Source organism: Sinocyclocheilus rhinocerous, unplaced genomic scaffold (assembly GCF_001515625.1).
Source record: "Sinocyclocheilus rhinocerous isolate Xijiao unplaced genomic scaffold, SAMN03320098_v1.1 scaffold422, whole genome shotgun sequence".
In the NCBI taxonomy this organism is placed as follows: Eukaryota; Metazoa; Chordata; class Actinopteri; order Cypriniformes; family Cyprinidae; genus Sinocyclocheilus; species Sinocyclocheilus rhinocerous.
Window position 1 is genome coordinate 397,580 of NW_015639767.1, and position 12,832 is coordinate 410,411.

The following is a 12,832-nucleotide window of genomic DNA, read 5'->3' on the forward strand; positions in this document are numbered from 1 at the left end:
ACTAATAATAATAATAATAATAATAATAATAGACTACGCAGCAGTTTTCAACTCATTTTTATATTTACATTTTATATTCACATTTAACTAATTTATTAACTAATTAATTTTCATATATATTATTATGGTAAATAGTGTTTTCAGAATGCAGTCATCAGTTTGCCTAAAAAAACAAACAAACAAATAAACAAAAAACAGCTTATGGACGATTTTCATGCATAAGGCCCAAAGCATTTGTGCAAATCATTCATAAAACATAAATCTTACATAAATTGCCACATTCAGTTCAATGCACCAATTCACATAATTGTTTTACAAATGATTTCTTGTCATGTTTTATAAACACAGCCTGATGTATGAAAACAGAATTGATCATCTTTATGTAATGGAGTGGAACCATTGGATATATAAGCTCATACAAACATGATCAGTAAGCACTTTCATCACACAAATATCATGTTCTTCACATGCATAATGTTTAAGTCTTCCGGTTATACATTCATTATACAAATAAGTGACTGAAGGAGCTTGCGTATTTATATGAATTTAATAGTAATATATTCATTCAGCAGATGCTTTTATCCAAATTGTATGCACATTTAAACTACAAAGAGAAACACAGGCGATTCATCTCAAAGAGGCAACAGAATACGTTTCTTACTTGTCTTAAACACCCAAACTAGATTTTCACAATTGTCTATATTTTACACTTATTGCATTTCCCTGCATACTTGCCTTTAAAATGCTACTTTTGCCTTTTAAAAACGTTTTTCTGTGCTAATCAACCAATACAACTTAACTCACAAAACGCGGCACATTCCCACAACCTGCAGTCCAACAAGAAAGACGAGAAAAGAGTACCTAAAGGAAGACAGGCTGTCAGACTCTCCTCATCACGGGCTGCCAGCGCAGACGGAGACCAGAATCCAAGCCAAACGGGCTGATGCCCAAAAACATCCCAAACACAAGACAGCAAGTTAATGACGAGCCCTCCGCTCTCCCAGAAAGATGTGAGGCGCCTTACAGCACTAAAATAAGACCATCATCCCTGAACGGACGTCCCAACATGAACTATTAGTAGAGCGTCATCTACCTGAAAAGGTCAAACAACTCTGACACAAAGCTCAGACGAGTAAACACCATTACAAGGCATCAGCGTGAGCTTTATTTATCGTTTTCCACCCACCACTGACACACTCCATTCCTGATTGATTACGTTTAAGAGTGTGGCAAACTGCAGTGCAATTTTGGAGGAGACACAGACGTTGTGGTTCCTTCACAATGACACGACATCACCTCACATGGGGCGGCAGGTGTGTGGGACAGGAGGGTGTTGATGTTGTGTGTAGACAGACGCGTGGTCTGGTTGGGCCGTTCGTGAACGTGATCCTCAGCATTAGCAAACATTGGCTCCTTCTCTTACTCGCACTGATAAAACGGGAATTAACGGTGCAGATTAATTTCGTGACTCGGCATACATTTTGTGTCACTTCGCAACAGCGACCAGGCCTGGAGCCTGAGGCTATTCCTGGACTACAGGATGAAATGCACAAAAACATACATTTGTACTCATAATAACAAAATAATCCAGAACAAAAAAAAAAATCTACTATTTTTCCTGATAGAAATTCCAGGTTCGCTGTGCTTGTTTGTAGGGTTGCACAATTTGGCCAAACTTTTGTGATTATATACGAATATGGCTGTAAAACAACAACAATAATAATAATAATAATAATAATAATAATAATAATAATAATAATAAATCATATTATTATTACTAAATGAAAATATAAAAATTACTAAATAAGAACTAAAGAAATTATTAAATAAGAAATACTACTGATGCAAAAAAAAGTAATAATGATAATTAGTAGTAGTAGTAGTAGTAGTAGTAGTAGTAGTAGTGGAACTAAAATAATATAAAAATAAAACTATAAAAAATACTAACACTAAATCTTACTATTATTATTACTATTACTAAATAAAAATATAAAAAGTACTATTGTAATTTCACTGTAAAATGAAAAATGCATATTTAATTAAATGCTAATAATAATTATTAAATATTATTAAAATATACAATTTATTAAATATTAAAAACATTACCATTGTAATTTCACTGTAAAATGAAAAATGCATATTCAATTAAATGCTAATAATAATAATTATTAAATATTAAAATATTATTACATTTATTAAATATTAAAAACATTACTATTGTAATGTCACTGTAAAATGAAAAATGTTATATTTAATAAAATAAGAATTTTATATTACAACTGTACAATTATAATATTTACTAATATTTATGGCTGTCTTAAATTTCTTCAAATGCTAAACCATCAAACTTTTATTTTGATGGAAAACCACAGGAATCTCTTAAAGGGATAGTTCACCCAAAAATGAAAATTACACTTTTCATGATGGATGAACTTTATTGGACTATTGAATATCAACACCTGTTCACTGCCATTATAAAGTTTGATTGTATTCGTCTGAAAGAAGAAAGTCATATACACCTAGGATGGCTTGAGGGTGAGTAAATTATGGGGTAATTTTCATTTTTGGGTGAACTATCCCTTTAAAAGCTTCTCTTTGTTGCGTTTCTCATCACAAGTATGTGAAGATGGTTGGCGTATGTTGCGTTTCACAAGTGCACATTAAAACAACTCAAACTTAAAGCAGATGCATTTGAATGCAAAACCATACATTGTGAGACGCACACGTGGGCCACACACGTGTAAATGAACACATTTCAGTTTTATTTCAATTAATCGTGCAGCTCTACCATAAACTGCAGCCAAAGACAAACAGCCAGGTCAGAAATGTGACACGCTCACAAGGACTCATAAATCACAAACTCTTGCTGACAGCAGTGACCTTCTCTGGAAACAAATGCATTATGGGTAACGTGCCTTGGTTAGGCTGTTTTACAACAATATACTCCCTACTCACAAGTATTTGAAACACTATGCACATTATAGATATTTCAAACAACAATTGCACATTTAGTTCAGTAAATGGCATCTAGTTAGTTGCATTCAGTTTTCTGATATTGCATGCATATTATGCCTACTGTGCACAATATATACGTACTGCAAACTGAAGAAATAGTACGAGTAGTGTGGTAGCATGCTATTCCAAACACAGAAATACAAGGCTCCTCCCACAGCACATGAACCTGGATGGAAAATTCCGGTCTGAGAAAGTGAGGCCTTTGGCACCGTCGACCTCTTATGTCTGATAAGGCCAAGCAAAGAAATATAGTTCTAGCTTAAGACTGAAGTCAAAAACTAGACTGAGTTGATCACAAACACCACAGCTCTGTAGTGAACTGCACTGCTGTCTACAACAAACACGAGCAATCTGATCGGCATTCAAACTGAAATAGAGCCTCATAAGTGAATGATTCGAAAGCAGCAGCTTACACTCGACATACAGTTCATTTCAATACAGTTTGATCTTTGACAAAAGGTTTGACGAAGCCAACAAGGTGACACCAGTGTTATTTTAGTATTATCAATATACAGTACTATTATAGCTTTTGTTAATATTGTGAATTTATTTATTTTTTGTTATCAATTTAATTTTTATTAAAGTTCTAGCATTTTTGTTGTGTTTTGCCATTTTTATATCTATATTTCTATAAGTTTTCATGAATTTTTATTTCAATTTTAGTTATTTTAGTAGTTTAATTTAAACTAAAAGAAAATGAGAAATACTGCCTTGGCAACTAGCTGAAATAATAAATATATATATATATATATATATATATATATAGTTTAGTTATGTTAGTACATCAACTTAAACTAAAGGAAAATTGTGAATGCTGCACTGGCAACAAGCTGAAATAAAATAAGTTTAGGTTTTTTAAATATTTTATTTTGGTTAAAGTTCATTTTATTTAAAGTGTCAAAGGATTTTATCGTTTTAGCTTTAATTATAGATCAATATAATAACCCTGGTCAAATGTTTTTGTTTGTTTTGTTTTTGTGTGTATTTTTAGTTTTAAATAATAATCCAGTGTGACATAAAATTGCATCAATATTTTGTTCGGTATTCAATGATAATACAATTTTGCATGTACATTTGCCATGACTAGTTCACCATAATGCATTTTTCCCCCCACCAAGCATGTAGCTATAAACTATTATTTTGCATGCTCTGCACAGAATATATGAGATGCTGGCTTAGTTTTTGGCCAAAAGGAAGACAATTTAGTAAGCAGTATAATGCATGCCTATTGACCTTAAAATGCTCACTAGGCTTCATGTTGTGTGCTTATTAGTCAGCTCAACTCTCTTAGATACTCAGAGTTCACAAAGAATTCTTTATGTACATTATCTGTGCTGCAGTTACAAGAGCTATTCATTTGTTAACTATTCATCTCTAGCCCTGCAGACGCACGCACGCACGCACTATTCTTTCAGCTGCATTAATTATTAATCGATCCGATTTGAATCATTTATGTTAATTCAAATGTTCTGTTTGGAAGTTTCAGCTCCCAAAATTAACTAGTCACATAATTTTTTAACTCTGTTTGTATAGGGTTATGTGAGCGCCGGCCCTCAGGGAGTGCTGACACATGTTGAGCGTTATGCAAGAATGAATATGACCGAAAAAATCCTCACCAGTTAAAATAACTCACAATTCATGCAATCTGTTCTGGTTAAGAAAACTCTTACTCACAGCTTTCTAATGCAGATTATGTAACACCGTGTGAGATCTAGCTGACGGCAGACAGACATCACATTAAATTCATCATGAAGTTGCTCTTTTGATGTCGCATTTCCTGCAAGCAGTGCACACTTAATGATAACATTCACTCAGGCAAATAAAATGCATTCATATTCCTCATGCTTCTAAATTATATTAACATGCAACCTTTTTAGCAAATGTTTACAGTGAAGTAAAACACGTTTAAACGTCTTGGTTGATAAACATGCACCTGTGAAAACAAATGCTAGCATTGTCAATTGCCAATTTATTCTTCTGAGCATCAGACTATATAATGTCGTCAAAAATCAGATGTTTCAACTAGCAATATACCAGGAACGCAGCGTGAGCGTGCATATTACAGGAAGTGACATGCAGCCCATCAGAACAGGGTCTCAAATGACAATCCATTATATGCTCAGATTTGATGCTGCAGCATCGCTGGAAGGATTAAGTTTTACAGGCTCAGCTCAGTATAGTGAGATTAGCAGTCATTCATATTTAATATTTTAATCGTCTTTAAACAGGGACCGGAGCTTCAAAAGTGCAAAAGATCAATTTCAAACCTTTGTGAGGATGTTCAAACAAACCCTACAGAGACGGCGAAAGCAGTTTCAACCAATTATAGTTTATTTGAATGGAAGTGCAAAACACTGCAATGAGCACAGCGAAAAAACACTGCAGAAATGAGTGAAATAAAAGTATACTTATTATCTATAATTATCACTATTGTAATGTCTAATAATAGTTCATTAATTAAAAATTTACTATTTTAGCCCATATTTGAGCACCCTCAGCATTGCCCGTCCTTAGATTATTGTGCTATTAGCTTTGCAACTGGCAAACTCAACTGAGTCACATCACATGTTTTGTTAACTAAAACTAAATAAAAATAAATTTTTGTAATTGAAATTAATCTGAAATTAAATAAAATAACATTATATTAAACCCTCAACCTAAACTCATTTGAATTGAGTTTAAGTTCTAAAATGACTACATTATAAATATTTATAAAAATATAATATTGATCTAATATTAATTATATATTATTAAATAAAAATGAATATCTTTTTTTATATTTTTCAGTTTTAAATTTAATTTTAGTCATTTTGTTATGTGCTTGTCATTTTTATTAGTTTTTGCTTTTTTTAAATATATATTTTAATTTATATTTTAGTTTAGATTTGAATCATTTTAGTAGTTTAACAAACTCATTTTATTTCAATTAAGGCAATATTTCTAATTCAAGTTAAGTAAGTTATCATCTAATATTTATTTCAGCTTTGTTTCAATTAATGAAAAAAAAAAAATGTAATTAGTGCTGTCAAACGATTAATCGCGATTAATCGCATCCAAAATAAAAGTTTTTGTTTACATAATATATGTAGGCCTGTGTGTAATGTGTATATTTATTATGTGTATATAAATACATAGTCTATATTTTGAAAATATTTACATGTTTATACATTTATATATTCATATTCTTATATTTTATATTATATATAAATACATTTAATATATAAACATAACATATTTTTCTTAAATATATACACATGCATGTGTTTCTATTTATATATACACATAATAAATATACACAGTATACACACATATATACAGTATGTAAACAAACTTTTATTTTGGATGCGATTAATCGTTTGACAGCACTATTTTTAATTTAGTTTAACACACACACACACACCCAAATTACCAAAGTAAGGGCAAATAAATAACTGAACAAAATATAAAAAAATAAATACATAAAAATAATAATAAAAAAAAAAATTCCAGACACAATGTGCAGCGCCCAAAAAAACAAAACTAAAGTACCAGCAGTGACCCAAGCGTCCTGAGACTGTCCTGGACAGATTGACAGACACGAGTGCAAACACAAACACAGAACATTCTGTCTGGATCTCAGGGACTCATGTTAATGTTACTCTTGAGCAAAAGCCAACTTTCTCCCCACAATGATGGTAAACTCACCTGGAGATGTGCACAGCACAAAGACAGGTGGAGACACGACCATACAAACACAACAGGAAAAGCTTAAACACCATACAATAGAGAACATTCACACTGAGTGCACAAAAACCAGTCCGATAAGACCAACACCTGAGAGTCAGAGATTCACAACATCTCAACAACCTTCAGGAAACAAACAACAAGACATTTGCACTGAAGATTACTACTACCGTACTTAACTCGAGAAACCAGTTATCCAAGTCAACATGCAACCTGTTCTGACTAATACAACCTCACCGCAAATAAAACAATGTGTTTTACGTCCAAAACAGGTCCTGGGAGGAACAATGTTGGAGGCTAAATGAGTCAGCAAGCATCAGAACGTCCGGTCACATCCAAAACTGCTGTATTTTAAGTGCATCACAGGTCAGAATATGTTTTGCAGGTTAACATACTTAGAAAACACTTAAAGCAATAGTTCACGAAACATTTTAATCTGCTGTTAATTTTCTCACTTCTCAGGCCATCCAAGATATCGACTTTTTGTCTTCAGCTGAACAGTGAAGAAGATTTTTAGCTGAAACTGTGGTCCTTGGTGATTCATAAAATGCAAGTCAGCGGCTATCGGCACTTTGAGAGTCAAAAAAAGCATATACAGGCAACACAAAATTAATACCAGAGGCTCCTGATGATATATTGAGGTCTGTGCAAAAAAAACTGTTTTGAAAAAATGACCTGTAATCAACCTCAGGCAAACCGTCCGGGGTGATATCCAGTTCACGAATGAATCATTCTATTGAACTGCTTCTTTTTGGTGAACTAGTTGAACCAGTTCACCAAATTGGACTTAAGCGTATGAAACCGTTCGTGGCTCGAGCAGCTGTTTTGAAAAAATTACCTGTAATCAACCTCAGGCAAACCGTCCGGGTTGATGTCCAGTTCACGAATGAATCATTCTATTGAACTGCTTCTTTTTGGTGAACTAGTTGAACCAGTTCACCAAATTGGACTTAAGCGTATGAAACCGTTCGTGGCTCGAGCAGCACAGATCTACAAGTTACTCAATCAAAACTCCCTTTCAGACGCCGGACAGCCACTCCGACTCGAAAAGAGTCAAAATAGTGGCGTATCTGATCCTATGATGATGGTTTTTGCCGACTCATTCAGTGCTCCAGTTCCTCCAACAGTCACTGAACTGAGGAAACAGTTCGACTCGGACTGAAGACCGTTGAGCCGCTGATATGCGCATGAGTGAACTGAGCTCTTGAATGAAGGAGCGAATTGAACGTTTTTATGGTTTCTCATGGTTTATGTAAAAATGTGAGCTGATGAAAACTTTATGCTTTAGACATGGGTATTTATTTTGTGTTCTTTGACATGCTTTTTGTTAATCTCGGTGTCTCCATGTGATGTTTAAGCTGGTTAACTCTGGTCTAAGCTGAAGAGGAGGAGGTGAAGGACAAATGAAGGAGATTGAAACACTTGAGCATCCACAGAGCTGAAGGATGATCGTTCCTGCGGTCTCTGGGGAATCTCGCTCAGCATGCGATTCTGTGACATCTGTGAGTGTCTTCTCCATTTGCACCTTATGACTAGCCCACAGAGAGAAACACAAAGACATAATAATAGGGCAAGGCCTAAAACACCCACAGACATGCAATGAAAGGGGACCCGAGTCATATCTGGAGACCAAAATATCACATAGACTTCAGTGAACACGCTAGCAACCACCCAGAACATCCTAAAAACCCCTCAGAACAACCAAGCGACCATCCAGAACACCCTAGCGACAAACAACAACAACAACATTCTAAAAACCCCTCAGAACAACCTAGCGACCATCCAGAACACCCTAGCGACAAACAACAACATTCTAAAAACCGCTCAGAACACCCTAGCGACCATCCAGAACACCCTAGCGATAAACAACAACATTCTAAAACCCCCTCAGAACACCCTAGTGACCATCCAGAACACCCTAGCGACAAACAACATTCTAAAAACCCCTCAGAACAAACTAGCGACCATCTAGAACACCCTAGAGACAAACAACAACATTCTAAAACCCCCTCAGAACACCCTAGCGACCATCCAGAACACCCTAGCGATAAACAACAACATTCTAAAACCACCTCAGAACACCCTAGTGACCATCCAGAACACCCTAGAGACAAACAACAACAACAACATTCTAAAAAACCCTCAGAACATCCTAGCGATCCTAGCAGTTGTGCAACTACTTGTGCCATACATTTAGCACCTCTGTGTCTTGAGGTGAATGATTTAAATATAAATCATTGTGAAATTAATTGTAATCAAAAAAAGAAATAAAGTGATGGAAAGCAAATGGCATTGTGTGTGACTTTAATATGCCTCACTGAGGAGCACTTAAAATAGTAGTGAAAGAGCAGAGCTTTACCCCGGACTGAAACTCCTCAGTGTTGAGAGGCTTTTTCTAAAAAAAGAAGATCTTATGCAACAGTCGCTGCTATCAAAGGAATAACACACTGCATTCATCTGCTCCACTTAGAACACCAAACGGCCTCGAGAAATTCTCACGAAGACAGAAGTAACGATCATTTAAAAAAATGATGCATTAAAACATCCTGGATGCTGACTGATCAACACGGCGTTCGCATGGTGCTAAAACACAAACAGTCATTCATAAAATAAGATTTTAATAAACTTATACTCGCAATATAACACGACCTCCCGTGTCTTCTCGCTTAAAGCGGATTTGTGTAAGTTCGTTTGATGTTACAAAGCTTGCTTGTATCCCAACTTATGATGAACAAATATAAGCATACCATTCGAGTTGATGCCGCTAAAATGTCTGTTTTTATGACCAGTGGTAAACGCTTTGGGGAAACAGGTCATTAACGGTTACACACTTAAGTACATCATCCGTGACGTAATGAATATAAGGGATCATTTGTGCTGAAAAGGAGTCGAATGGTGTGCTTTATCGTCGGAATGCCAATATAATTCAAGTTTTGAAAGCAAAAACTAGCCCTGTATGGGCAGGGCCGGATTTACTTCTTATCGTGATATAGGCAAAATAAATTTTTGGGCCCCCCTTCCCTATTAATAAATAATATTACCACACCAGCAAACCAGCACTCCCTTTATAATCACTAAAAAGCTGACATCTCAGTTCATCGCGATCTCACAAAGCTCTGCTGTAACACAATGAATATACGCACAATGAATCTTTTATACTGTCTATACTTCTTGTGTTCTAATGAGAGGATTTGTGCGCACGGGAGTCCCGCAAATCATTTTATTCTCCCGTATCCCGCACACACAAGGGTCTATCTGCCCGCACTCGCCCATCAAGTCTTGTCCCACGCCGCACTCTGTTGCATCGGGTCCCGTGGGAATGCAGGTCTCTAGCCTGAGGCACACTGGGAGAATCCAGCACTGCGGCCCGTCCAATTACACTGCATATTCCACACGGATCACGAAAGCCATTCACAAGTTTAACCCTGCCACTCGATGAAAACAGATGGGTTTTACCAGATAAACACAGGTATGTTTTAAAAAAAATAAATCACATCAATCTTGTAGTCTAGCCAACTACTTCTTTAAAAGGCAGCTTGCAGTTTAACTACATTGAAACGTTGTATCTTGACAAACTGCTGCACTGTAAATTTCACACTGATGATGTGACTGACATGACCAGATCAGATTACACAACACAGATGGAGACGTCACAGGTCAAATCTGACCACAATTAAGCTGCTTTGACCAAAAATATCTAAAATATATATTAAAAATATTCTGAAAAATATTCAAAAATATTCTGATATATAATATCAGAAAATAAAAATATATTATTATTAATATTCATTATATTTTTATTATTAATTAAATGTTTAGTATTGCTAATATACTATTGTAGGTAACATTTCTACCTACAATAATATATATATATCATTTGATTATTTAATATGATTATTATATTTAAATAGAAAAAAAAAATCAAACAACAACAACAACAATAGTAAAAACAAGCAAATAAATAAATACATGGCATATAGAAGCACTACTCACTCCAAGGATACAAAAATAGAAACACACTTTTTTTATGTACTATACTTGGATAACATGATATCAGTTTGAACGCAGTCCAGCAGAAAGAACAAGAGCAGCGCAAAACGAGTGTGACTCACCAAAAGGCCTTGAAAGCTTCATAAATATCTAGTCGGACTGCATACGAGAGCAGCGCTGTTTCTTTTGTCTGGTCTCACAGCTGGCTGAGAACCTGCGGAGAGCGTCCATACACGGGTTAGTAAAGCACACCAACCAGCAGTCTGCAGTAAAGCAGACACACACACCTGCTTTGCATCGCACACTATCGAGGGTCAGTTTACATGCCGCTTCAATGCACTCTCAATGAGAGGAGTGAAAATTGTGCTTGGCATACAAGCTGACATAAAACTCACCAAATAAAAAAAAAACACCTTGTCACCCAACTGAACACTGGCTTTTATATTGTGTTTGCATATTCAAACAAACATATGTAAAAGGCAACAACCTCTTTAAAGGAATAGCTTGCCATTATATTTCACTTTTATTGTGTTTTTGGTCTGTTTTGAAGCATGCATGGTAGTATAAATCTCATTTTGTTACATGCAAAACAGAAGCTCAGACATGCGGTCTAACATCTCGTTATGTTTCTCACAGAATTAAGATCATAATAAATGGTTTGAACAGCAGAATTATTATTTTTGTGATGCTATGAATATATGAAATGGAAATAAGTCATTTATGCAACAAACACACTTAGGTCTAATGATTGTTTGTTGAAGGATACAGATGGACAGATAGACTAATGTTCAAAAACATGGTAAGAAGACATGGTAATATTGTGGTGCTTTTGGCATTTTAATATGTTAGTAAGGACAGCAATTATCGCTCTCCTGAAATTCAGGGCTAAAGAGAGAGTTTGTGAAGCTCATGGTGAGATTTTGTGCACATGACCCCCAGTGAAAGTGAACGGGACACCAGGAAGCTCACAGTTGTGTAACAGAAATCCATCAGCTCTCTGCCCACCAGCAGGTTCACATGTACACATCACATACTCAACACTGACCTGGGGAAACCTCACAAAACTACACTCATCCGCACATCATCTATTATAAACAACTTATGGATCACACACCAGCAACTGTCAACATCATCTGCACCAGTGATGAACCAACCACCAACATTTAATAGCATTTATTCAAACCCTCAATGTAGCCTGTAGCTGCTGATAGAAACGAATGCATCCGTGAACATTTATGAAGCGTTTTATGAAGCATTTATAAATCAAAATACCGCAGTGATTACGTGACCAATCAGCTGCTAAGATCAAACAGAGCTGCAGAAGCGTGAAGAATCGTTTGTAAATGATGACACGCACAGAACCCCCAGAACATCAATCATTCGATCAAAGAAGCCGACGCCGCGCAAAGGCAACATTGTAAACACTGTAAACACACTCACCCTGACGTGCGCGTTTCTGTGTTTATTTCTCTCTGTCAGAGATGTTGTTGTTTGTGGTGGTGGTGTTGTTGTTGTGCTGCTGCTCTGCTCGGGTTCTGCACTTCAGCCGCTGTTTTAATGCGCCTTTAAAGGCGAAATCTGTCTGACAGACGCGAGCCGCTTCCGTCGACTGATATGGAGCTTCATTTGCATATGTGGGCGGGGTTTAGAATTTAAAGGTAACGACGTCAGACGCCACCTGACTGCTGTTGAAGTGCCATAGACAGAGACAACCAAGTATGAATGTGTAATTATGTATGAAAACCTTAAATGTCGCCTTGGCAACTAACTGACAAAAGTTTAAGATAAAGCACTAAAATTACTAATTGGAAATAAAAGCTAAAACTGAACTAAAATTCAAAGTATGCAGTAATATTAAAAAATACAATTAATAAAAATGACAAAAGCACATAAAATAAAAAATGAAATTAAAGTTCAAATGAAAACTGAAAATATTCAAAAATCATAACTAAATCGAAACATTATTTTAAATATGTGAAATATATTTTTATACATATATGAAAATTGAAAAAAAAAAACAAAAAAAAACAAAACAAATATATATATATATCTGAATTGTATAGTATGTGTACAGTGCAACAGCAAATAGCTTTTTTACATTTTA

General features: G+C 35.3%; 1 protein-coding gene across 3 annotated transcripts in view; it reads right to left on the bottom strand.

Annotated features, from left to right (window-relative positions):
• Nucleotides 1-12,332, bottom strand: part of slc45a4a (solute carrier family 45 member 4a) — a 62,834-nt gene extending 50,502 nt beyond the window's left edge. For 2 of the 3 annotated variants that reach the window (XM_016567414.1, XM_016567417.1), the window contains exons 1-2: nucleotides 12,169-12,332; nucleotides 10,851-10,942 (exon numbers count right to left, since the gene is read on the bottom strand). The gene's annotated coding sequence lies outside the window, so the exon portion shown is untranslated. The remainder of the gene's footprint in view (nucleotides 1-10,850; nucleotides 10,943-12,168) is intronic. The other variant, XM_016567415.1, reaches the window with a different exon arrangement.
• Between the last annotated feature and the right edge of the window lie 500 nt (nucleotides 12,333-12,832).